Source organism: Ailuropoda melanoleuca, chromosome 18 (genome assembly GCF_002007445.2).
Source record: "Ailuropoda melanoleuca isolate Jingjing chromosome 18, ASM200744v2, whole genome shotgun sequence".
Taxonomy (NCBI): Eukaryota; Metazoa; Chordata; class Mammalia; order Carnivora; family Ursidae; genus Ailuropoda; species Ailuropoda melanoleuca.
Genome location: NC_048235.1, coordinates 12981555 through 12991857, shown reverse-complemented (window position 1 = coordinate 12991857; position 10303 = coordinate 12981555). Strand labels below are relative to the sequence as shown.

General features: G+C 41.5%; 1 long non-coding RNA gene across 1 annotated transcript; it reads left to right on the top strand.

Annotated features, from left to right (window-relative positions):
• Positions 1-297: 297 nt before the first annotated feature.
• On the top strand, positions 298-9941 carry LOC117797096. The gene is made up of 3 exons (XR_004621969.1): positions 298-1144; positions 6526-6638; positions 9826-9941. It is a non-coding gene; the product is annotated as an uncharacterized LOC117797096 (long non-coding RNA).
• The last annotated feature ends 362 nt before the right edge of the window (positions 9942-10303 follow it).

The window sequence follows — 10303 nt, the reverse complement described above, 5'->3', positions numbered from 1 at the left end:
TCACAAGGGAGACATCTGTTCCCCGAAGGGCGCCTGTGGTGAAGACTTCCTGGGGCGCAAAGCCCAAGCACGGGTGAACTCTTGTCACCCTCACCTGGACCTGTCTGTGGAAAAGAGCACATTTGAGTGCCAGGCAGACTCCGAGTTCATGTCCTACCTCCTCCTCTCCATAATGTGTGCTGTGGGCAAGTCATTTAATTGATCTAAGCTTCGGTCCCCTCATCTGCGCAAGGGGCGACCCCCACACAGTACGTGCCTCCAAGGGTTCTTCAGAAGATCGAGTAAATGCATGGGCAGTGCTTGCTGGAGCGTCTGGTCAGGTACTGTCCCTAGACCAAGCACCCCTTTAGCGCGTTCATCTTGGGGCTGCAGGAACTCCCACAAAACCCCGCTCCCCGAGAACGTTTGGAGACTGGCTCTCCACTACGACCGAGAGGAAGGGGACTCGTCCAACCATTACGACAGCCACGCTTTACAGCAGCCGCCTTTTGCAATAGCCGTATTTTACGACAGCCGCACCTGACGGTACCCGCCAAAGAGGGGAAAACGTGGCTCTCGACAGAGCGATTTCTACTTGTACGTTGAGTACGAGTGGAGCTAGAGGAAGCAGCCGTCAAGAACAATGGTGTTCCCGGGCATAGGTGCAGATTCTCTGCGGAAACCCACCCAGGAAGCCGCATGGCTCCCAGGTCTCCGAGCTCTGAAGCATCCCAGAGTCAAAACTCTGGTCTTGGCTAACAGTGACTGAGAAGCGGATGGTACTCGAAAACATAGATTCGCGAAGGATATATGTATTTCATCTCAAGGAAGATGTGTTGTTGGAGGAAGGGTGAGATTCTAGAAGAATAATTACCCATTGTTGGTACCCCCGCGAAGCATCCAGAAAGCAACAGGCTTTGGCCTGTAACCCTGGTGGGCTTTAAAAATGTGATGACGGCGACAGCGTTCTCAGGGCCGTTAGCTACTTCGTTCATTCGTTCATTCATTCAGCAAACACTACACCCACTGTGTGCCTCACACGGTTCTAGATATAGCAGGCACGGCAGAGAACAAATGCCTGCCCTCATGGGGCTGACATTCTGGCATGCAGCTGTTTTGCAAAAAGAATTCTGGAATATGAGGGTCAGGAAAGAATCAAGAGAAGGTGAGTGGACAGGACAATTAAAAGGAGTAAAAAGCAGAAGGGGGGAAGAGATGAAGAAGCCCATACCAGGGCCGGGAGAAATCCACACGCTTCTTCAGGGTGCCGCTTCTTCAGGGTGCCGCTGGTGTTGCCATGGTTACTGGTCTGGAGGGGCAGTCCTTGAAGTTCAAAGTGCATGTGTTATTTTTGTGACATTTATATGTGACAATGACAGAGCCTCTGCGTGGGTTGACTAAAATGCACTAATGAACATCCCATACTGAGGAAATGACTCAGAAATTCTCAGCACTCAATTTTCTCCTGGGTAGATCTACAAAAAAATCCAAATCTCATACATAAAAAGTGGTAAGGACTTTATTTGACCATGTGGTGAATATATCAGAAAATGGCTGCAAATCCAGAAAGTAGGCCCTATATACATAGAAAATAAGGAATCCAGAGGTGGAGGGAGAGTGAAGGCCTAGGAAAACCTGAAACATGGGCATTGCTAGGACAGGTGAAGGTGAGATACCATGATAAGATGCCCAAGTTGGCATGAAGCGTTCAATCAGTGGGGATTGAATGCCCAAAGTTTCCGAACAGGGCATGGCTGCATGTGACAATGGTTAATTTGCCCACTTTGCCATTTTCTCAGGGGCAACTCCACCCACCTGACTTCCCAAAGGAGTCTTCCCATCTTATCTCTCCCAACATGTAAATTGACTTCTAGAATTCTGTTGGAGGATGGAGAGGCCATTCCCCGCTTCCAGCACGGAAGAGTCAAGCCAGTGGGAAGGAGCTCAGCCCAAGCTGCTGCCCCTCCCTGTCCCCTCCCCTGTCCCACCTGGGTATGCCCCATGTTCTCTCAGATCCTGCACCCATCATACTTGTCCTCGCAGAGCATTTGTATCATCTGAGCTATTCTGGTGCAAATGTTGGAAAAGAAAAGTATCCTTTTCCTCTGATTTCAATCAAGACAATCAAGAATTTTTTTATAAAGATTGTTCAATAGAACAAAAAGGAAAAGGGCAATAAAATTCAAGGGCTTAGAAGTTGAGTGAGTATAGGCCTCTCTGACAAGTATCTAAATTCTCTTCACAGACTGAGTTGGGATCAGGTCACAGGCCCCAGGCTGTTGGAAACTAGACTGAGCTCTTCGCCTTTTCAAGTTCATTTAGCTGGCACCAGTTGGACTTCTTTTTCTTTCAAAACCTTCCTGGAAAGTTAGAGGAATGGGAGTGGGGCAGTCTTGGGGCTACACTGTAGTTTCAATCTCCTGGTTTTGCCTATTGGTTGAGGACCACCTCATTCTACCTGACCTGCTTTTCCTACTGCCATCCACCCCCCCTCCCTCCCAGAATGACTGATAGGTAGATGATGGGAGGCACAGCAGCTGTTTGAATACTCACAGTAGTGATTCAGTAGAATCACCTTGGAGAGAGAAGGGGGAATTGTTGGGAGTGGTGTCCTTAAGTAGAGTAGAGGTCATGGGGTCTAGAATAAGCGAGGCAGTGGGTCACAAGTGAAGAAGGTAGGAATGTGTATAGGGAAGAGGGAAGGCCAGGCTGGAAGGCTGGGCTGGCTGGCATGTGTTTGTAGAACTTTAATTCTGATAGCTTCTAATTTTACAATGAAATGATAAGCCTTGTCATGGGCTTGTGATGGTCGTGGAGGAGGCGCTGCTGGCTCATGGAGAGAGAAGGTGAAAAGTCAGAGTGGGAAATCGACTGGATTAGGGAAATGGCACAGAAAGTGCTCACTTGAAATTTATGGCCATGAATTAAAAGGGCCTGTGAGTGTGGCTTTGGGATTTCCTCCAGGCCCATTCAGCTGCACAGTGTGTGGAGATTTGGTTTAAATAGGGGTGTAGTTTTGCCAACGAATGACAAAGCAAAAGAGGGTTGAGAGAGCTGAAAATTTATGCAAAGGAGGGATTGTGTTGATTTCCTATGGGATTAAGGTCTGTAGAGGAGGGCAAAAGGAGAGCAGGGCCTGAAGGACAGTATAGAGAGGGCAGGACCAGTGGGTTGAAGGACCTGATGGGGTCAAGGGATGATTTGAGTCACAGTTCTTTTCTAAGCAGTAAAGGTAACAATGGTGGTCCTTGAGTGGGGCGGATGGATTTAGGTTATGGAGAGGTGTCAGTTCTTAGTAATGGTGTGCTTGTGCCTCCGGGTGTGATCACGAAAGTGGCTGTGGCAGGGCAGGGAGGATGATCATTAGAGAAATCAGTTCCGTGAACTGAGGGGGCTGGTTTAGAAGAATCATCTAAATCATTGGTTGGCGAACTATGGCCCCTGACCAAATCCAGCCTGCTACCCATTTTTAATACAAAACTTTATTGGAACACAGACATGCCCGTTCATTTATGTATTTTATATGGCTGCCTGGACAAAAATATTTACTCTCCGGCCCTTTGCAGGAAAAGTCTGCCCACCACTGATCTAAGTGAATCTCGAATTCACCATTGTTTACAATTTTGAAAGAACAAGCAATGTTCTAGAATCAAATAATTTAAATCAATGTAGTGTCCTCTAATAAATATTCATGGTGTAATGGTTATAAGCCAGTTGCCCTTGAAACTATGAAAACTATGAAACTATCAATATTACGGAAAAGCTCTTTGCCCTTCTTTATAAACAAATACTCAGTTCAACTTTATGATGACAAGGTGCAGCATAGATCTCTATTTAACTTGAATGACACACAGATGGTATTGTACATATTCACTAAACATTACCCTCTTTTAGTTATAAGGTGGATAAGCTGCCTGCTCTATTTGGCCGATTCAGGAATAAAGTGCTTTTAATTTCCATTTCTGTATTGGTTATGAGTTCTGGTTTTGCTCTATCATTCCAACTGGGTCAATTCTGGACCTAATTAAATACTGTGGGGCCAATATATAAATGTTCTGTCCTTTCAGAGCACCTTTGCTCCGTCTCCAAAAAAGTAAGGAAATGGTAGTTCTTTAAACAGATCATCCCTGGCTGTTTCATCTGAGTAGGTCACCCTGTTATTGTCTAAACCGTGACCCTATTATTCATTTTCTTCATAGCAGTTATGCACCAAAACAAGTCAGAATATTTTTACTTCCTGTCAGAATTTTCACTCACATTCCTGATTCTTGTCGATATGTGGGATTTTAGATACAATTTTTATTAGTAGTATATTTTTTCATTGTATAACTTTTCTTTCAAGTACAATGTACATATTCATTTGCTCTCTATTTTGAAAGTATATTTAATACATCCTTTTAGATTTATTTCTATGATTGAATTAAAAACATTACTACTCATTCCTTCTGTATCATAACTTCTCCATTCTTGAGTCACCCCTTTTTAGACAGGACCTGAGTAATTTTTCTGTGGGTCCTGTTTTGTTAGCCCTTGCAGATGTGATAATACCTTTTTGTTGTTTTCTCACATGAGTAACAATATTGGCTTGCAGTAGAATTCTTGAGTCATACTTGTTATGTTTCAAACCCCTAGATGTTGTTCCATGGCGCCTTCTGGGAATCCCTGTCATGGAGCCAAAGTCCAAAGCCATGCTGATTGCACATTTTTCTCTACAGATAACTTTGAACAAATCTGATTATTTATTTTGTAAATTAAGGCATTTCTCAAGTAAATATCCAGTGGCTGGATTCTAATTTTCCTTGGCAAAGGATGAATTTTTGCTTTTTTAGACTTAGGTATTGTTTGTTTCAGGAAATTGTCTGTTTATCTCCGTCGTTTTCATTCAATGGCTGTGGTTTCTCCTTAAGAAATACTGGTTATCCAGAAAATAGCTCTGTATTCTCTGTTATCTTCCTTGTGTTTTTGATCTCTGCTCCCGTTTCCTTTGCTTCCTGGGAGTTGTGGTCCACCTCTTTAAACTGCCGCTTTGTCTCCATTGTGCAATCTGTTTTCTCTTCCCTGATTTGAGACCCTCGATCTTTATGCTTTCTCTATGGTCTCTTCTAGTTCATTCTCTATGAGGTAATTAATATATATATTTTTAAGTACATATATATACACATATATATATTTAAGTATATTTATATATGTGTGTATGTATGTGTATATGCAAATAAATACATATAAATATATGCAGATACACACACACACACAGACATGTACATAAATATTCACACTCAGTAACTTTCTTTCGTACTTAAAATCCAAAGGGCTCTTCCTGGTCATAAAGGTCCTATGTGGCTGACCACTGCTTATGTTTCCAAATTCATCTTCTACTGTTCACCAGGCACACTGCTCTTTTTTCGGTTCTTCAAGGACGCAGAACTCTTTTTCACCTTAAGGCAAGCTGCTTTCTCTGCCAGTAGTGCTCTTTCCTTGCTCTTTTCAAAGCTGGCTCAGAGTAAATCCTACCCCATTACAGAAGCCTTCCCTGATGCCTTTATCTAAGTAGGTGCCCCCTCCCCCCGTTATTCCCTAAATCAGCACCCTGTTCATCTTCTTGATAGCCATTATCACATTTTAAATCATTTGTTTATTTTATTGTTGGGAATCTCACCAAAGGATGAGCCGCCTCAAAAGTGGCCTCATGTCTGTTTCACCCAGCTCTGGGTTCTCCGCTTCTAACACCGTGCTTGGCTCATGACAGGTTCTTCATTATCTGTGGAAAACGTTAGTTTATCTCATATCCCTCAATTTTCATTTCCACTTTTTCTTTCTTTATGGTTTTTGTTTTGTTTTTGCTTTTGCTAAATAGAGGCAGTATCTTTGTATGTCCTACGGAGGATGCCATTGTTGAACCTTCTGGATCCTACTCTAGGTTATTTGTTATTTTTAGAGATACTATTCTACTGGATCTTCGAGATGAATTCCCTTTCCCGTTTTCTGTAGTTTTTACATTAGCTCCCCCTCCCAGCCCCCCCCCCCACGTACTCATCCTTGAATGAGACGCACCTGCATAGAGGTAGCATTTGTTCAGAGACAAGGCGAGCTGATGGTCTGTGGTCACATCTACCTGTGTGCAGTCGCGTTCTCAGAGCACTAGCCAGAGGCTAGATGGACAAATAAGTTCCTGTTCCCAGTTCCTGGCAGATGTTCGCCTATAGAAGCTCCCTGTTATCAACCTGCCAGCTTCTCCTATCTAATTGGTTCTCTGATACTGGATTCTGAGTCCAAGACGTGTTGGAACACCTTAGGTTTCTCTGTCCTGCCAAACAGGTTTCTTTCCTACTCTTCTATTTCTTAAGGAACTTTACTTGTGGGGCTGGTGTTCCCTCCAATGTGATGAGCTACCCCCCTTTCCTTCTCCTTTCTGCACAGTTTGGGTTTTTCTCAGTTCCTATGTCTGAATGAATCTAGATTAAAAGGGGAACGGATGGGGAGTGGGATCACCAGGAGGAACCAGGTCTCACAAAGAGTAACACCTGTGTGCTTTTCTGGTTGTTTCAGAGTTTGGATCCAGGGTCCTGCAGGGATGTATGAAGTATCTTCCAGCCTTTCTAGTGGTCTCAGTTTCCTGAAGTGAAACCTTGGATATATATGCCTTGACAAGAAGCCTGTTGGTAGGTGTTTTTTCTGCCCAGTTCCCTCTGCCGTGTAGTTAGTGGAGTCTGTTTGTATCTTCCATGAGGTTGTCTATCAAGCTTGGTTTTGGTGATGGTGGGAATTTTTGTTTTTCCCTGGGAGGCTGAGGAAAGTTGCATTTTAGGGTTGCTGATCGATCCCATTAAAACCTCCCAGTTTATTATTTTTCATGTTCAACGCAGATGATTTTCCTCAAAGCAGCATAAATAATAACTACTAAATATATGCTCCCCCACCCCAATCTGTATGTTAAAACTAGCACTGAAGGAAACTAGAAGAGGACTGTCGTATTTTTGTATTTGGTGGGGACTATTTAAAGCCTTTCTTCCTCTAAGCTACAATAGACTCTTGTTTTCCTCTGTGCTTTCTGTCCTAATTTAGCGAGGAACAACAGTGAATGACTATTTCTCTTTAAATTTAATCCCTCCCTTTCTTTTCTGTTTTCAACTATATGTGAACAGATGTGGGCTAGAGAAGCATAGAACTGAATACCTTGAATGGGTCAATAAAAAAGCTACTCTGTGTTTTGGGGAGTTTCGGTGATTATTCTGGGGAAAACAGAGCAAGAGGAGTTACAAAGCATATATTTATCACTCAGCAACAGAAAATATTTTAAATATATAGTTAAAAAGTATTTTATTACATTATTATATAAAATATATATTTAGTATATTACATATAAATATATAGAGTATATTTAATAGATACTTAATATATAATTGGGGTTACAAAGCATTTTCACTTAACAGCAGAAAGAATTTTAAATACATAATATATACAATTATATAAAATGTAATAAGTATATATTTTATGTATTAAAATATATTTACATATATAACGAATATAATTACATAAATATATTAAGTATATTTTACATTTTATTTACATAATATAAAAATATATTTTATATGTTAGAATACATTTTAAATATATATTTAAAATTCTCTGTTGCCTAGATAATTACATGTTTTGTAATTTCTCTGGTTCGGTTTTATTTTACACACACACACACACACACACACACACACACACACACACACACACACAGGCATATCCATTTTATTTACTTTTAAGACAATAATCTGGGACCAAAATGGAAAGGTTTAGCTCATGGGGCACTACAGACTATAGACTTTACGTTGGCATAAAATCTGGATGGGAGCCAGTGGACTTGGTGAGCAAATCCTGGCACTAAGTCTTTGATATTTTCAAGCTAAGGCCATTTGAGCTGAAAGCCAGTTCTTAACTGAGGGATCAAGACTTTATTTTGAAAGCAGAGCTCCGCCTAGTGGTCATTCATAGGTTGACTTTAAAGCTGAGTGCTAAGAGCTTGGCCAGGTTCAGAGGAGCATCTCCCAATTTGTTTTCTTTTTGCTTTTATTTTCTACCCCACTGCTTGAGCTAGATTTCAGCTTCTACTCATGCCCTGGGTCAGGGGCCCTTGTGAGTTACTCTTATATCTGGATGATGGTGACACATCCTTTCCTAGAGTGTGATCAGATAGAAGGATGAAGGGTCAGGGTCACTTTGGCTGCTGTTTGATGGTTATGGAGGCATCTGGAGGCTGGCAGTGGGAAGAACACGGGGCTGGGCCCCCAGGACATGCAGATCTTGGTCCTGGCTGTATCATTAACTGGTCCGCTGGTTTCCCACTGCAGGGCTCAGAGCCTTCTGAGGGCCTGAAGGAAGACTACTCTTCAGGGCACCATCCAATTCTGAGATTCTGTGGTTCTGGAGAGTGTTTCAGGAGGAAGAGGGGCGGTAGACCTGCCATTTCTCATAGAGGCCTTCTTCCACAAGTTTGGCCCTCTCTGAAGTCAAGTCATGTGGCTGGTCTGGGGCCTTGGGAGAAGAAAATGCAAGCACGTGCTATAGGACAGCTCCAGTCACTTTAGTGAGAGGGTATCCACATCCTCACAGGGGAGTTTGCTGATGGAAGGGTTCTTGGAAGAAGTACCGAAGGGGAAGAAACAGCCTCTAAAATGGACAAGCACAGTGAGGGTCTGTAATTTAAATCGATCAAGTTAACACAGAGTATTTTTTAAAAATTCTGCTCAGTGCAGGTAAGGGTATGGTGAGATGAGCAAGCTGATTGGAGTGTAAACAGGTTGACCTTTGTGTCAACAATTTGTTGCAGTTTGGCAACATCAAGAGCTTTAAAAAATGACCATTATCCCCAACCCTCCATTAGGTTAGAGAAAAACTGGAAACAACTGAAGTGTTTAGCTTTAGGGAAGAGGTTGAATGGGGCAGCCTTCACTTGTGACGTGTGCACTTGTTTGGCCATGGAGCCTTTCTTTAAGTGGAATATTAGGTGAAAGTCTAAAATGCAAGTGGATTGATTGATGTGGAGAAGGGGGTTCTGTTTCTGGTCCCCCACTTGGATAGGAGGACTCGGTCAGTCCCTGCTCTCTACCGTGATAGCTCCTGAGGCACTTCCGTGGCAAATGTAGGGCTCCGTGGCATAGCTCAAAGCCACTGACTCAGTCACAGGATGTGAATTGCATTTCCCTCTGACTGGTGGAATTCTGGATGATTCTTTCTCCGATATTTTTACTTTTCCATACTTGCCAAATTTTTCATCGTGGTCTTTTTTTTGTTTTTTTGTTTTTGCCACTAAATGTTTATATTAAGATATTAAAAATAATGTCAGTTTATTATTTTAAAGTTGTATGTATAATTGTCATAGGAACTACGTGTCAACCTGGCCAACATATTCTTTTTTCTTGGTAGATCTTCAGGCTTATTTGGGAACCTCAATAAACAGAAAAACAGGATTAAGAAAATAAAAGCCACTCAAAATTCCACTACCTAGAGAAACTACTGTTAGTGTTTTTTAGTGTATTTCCTTCCAGGTGTTTTTCTGTGTGATATGTGTATGTATATATAATACATAGGTATTATTAGATATATAATAAATATACTATGTATCTTGCATATGACATTTTTTATTATAAAGTTTTACCTCCTATTTATTTTTGTAAACATTATATATTCCCAAAACGTGAGGTTTTGAAAACATGCTGTTTAATGGTTTCTCAATATTCAATTCTATTGACAAAACATAATTTTATAACCAATGTTTTTGCTATGATAGCACTCATTTGAACATATTGTCCATATATCTTTTCTGTATCTAATTCTTTCTTTAAATTGGATTCCTAGAGAGAAAATTACTGGGCCAAAGATTGTGAATGTTTTCCAGGCTCAAGAAACATATGGCTAAATTTCCCTCCCGTCAGTGATTATGACACAACACTTTGAGAAAGTCCTCCCCAAAGTAAGTGACCCAGTGACCTTTATTTTGGTAGTGATTGATGGATTTAGGATTAGAAATATGTGTATGATGTAGCCTGTTCATTAGGGAATAAGTTTATTTATTTAGATAATAATTATAAGCCTATGAAATGACTTTACATGCATTGTTTCAAATTAAGCTATAATCTCTTGAATGTTAAGGAGTTCTTTTGCTTTTGTCAGTTTATAGTCCAGTAACATTACATAGTTAAAGCAAATTACTGTTTTTATGTTTTCTGTGACTAGCCTCAGTTAAGCAAAGACTGACAGCATTCAGTTTTGGGCAGAGAATAAAGGCAAAAGCAAGCAAGCAAACCAGCAACCCCCCACACTCACTAAATGCAGT